Source organism: Lepisosteus platostomus, chromosome 1 (genome assembly GCF_059453375.1).
Source record: "Lepisosteus platostomus isolate fLepPlt1 chromosome 1, fLepPlt1.hap1, whole genome shotgun sequence".
NCBI classification, from domain to species: Eukaryota; Metazoa; Chordata; class Actinopteri; order Semionotiformes; family Lepisosteidae; genus Lepisosteus; species Lepisosteus platostomus.
This window is the reverse complement of record NC_142611.1, coordinates 20,549,759-20,551,009: the sequence shown is the minus strand read 5'-3', so window position 1 is coordinate 20,551,009 and position 1,251 is coordinate 20,549,759. Positions and strand designations below refer to the sequence as shown.

Here is a 1,251-nt window from a genome sequence, read left to right as displayed (position 1 = left end):
TTTCCCAGGGCTTGAACTCAGGGTCCCAGCAATGTGTGACACCAATACTAACCATTGCACCACCATGCTGCATGCTAATATTTAGTATACTAATTTGACTTTATGTTGGCAAACATTGAGATATTGAAAATATGAACAATAAATGTGTCAACTGTATAAAACCTTTACAGCACAGTTAACAAGGGACTTAATGTACTTCAACAGCTCAGCTACAGTAGCTCAGTCGGTAGAGCATGAGACTCTTAATCTCAGGATTGTGGGTTTGAGCCCCACGTTGGGCGATACTATGTGTTTAGGGCAAAGCAGTGGCTCTGTAGCTAAAGAACTGCACCTACAGTATGGCTGGATAGTTGCTGGTTTAAATCCCAAGGCTGGCAGAGGAATCGTACTCTGTTGGGCCCTTGAGCAAGGCCCTTAACCCCAAATGCTCCAGGGGTGCTGTACAATGGTTGACCCTGCGCTCTGACACCTGGAGTATGAGAAAAGACTAATTCCTAATGCAATAAATTGTTTATGACTAATAAAGTGATCTTATCTTAATAATGACTTTTATAACACTTTGACTAGATTAAAATTTAAAATAATAATAATAATAATAATAATAATAATAATAATAATAATAATTATGTCATTAATTTTGCTAAAAATATGTTTTGCTTTTTAGAATAGTTTATGTCTTCCAAATAGCATTTGAGTTAAGATGTCAGATTTCCCTACAATTTCCAAAAATTTTATTTTGGGCAATTTTTTAAATGGACAAATCATCACATCTAGAAGTAATAAATATTGCACCTTATTACAGGACAATACTCTTTCAGCAACAAAGTAATCTGTACTTCAGATGCATTCTGTGGTACTACTGTATATTTAGTGGGTGATGTCTATTAATTATCTGTAACCCAGGTCACACACAGCAGAACCATAGTCTCACAGGTTATTTGTTACCACATTTAAAAGGTATAAGAGTATAAATTCATTACAAATATAGACAATCAGGTACCGTATAGAAGTCTAATTGTAAAACAATAAAGCCTTAAAATGAATAGAGCTAGTTATACTTATATAAATAAGTATTTATTTCCAGATTCGCACACTAATACATGCGTGATTAAATCAATATCAGTATTTTAATTTTATTTTGAAGAATTAAGAAAGACACAAGGCAAAATTATATTGATTCACCTGTGCATCTCTATCACTGATGTCGAGAGTAGTCTTGATATTCTTGATGAGCTCTTTCGTGACAAAACA

General features: G+C 34.0%; 1 non-coding gene across 1 annotated transcript; it reads left to right on the top strand.

Moving 5' to 3' along the window:
- Positions 1-203: 203 nt before the first annotated feature.
- Positions 204-281, top strand: trnak-cuu (transfer RNA lysine (anticodon CUU)). Its single transcript has one exon. It is a non-coding gene; the product is annotated as a tRNA-Lys (tRNA).
- The last annotated feature ends 970 nt before the right edge of the window (positions 282-1,251 follow it).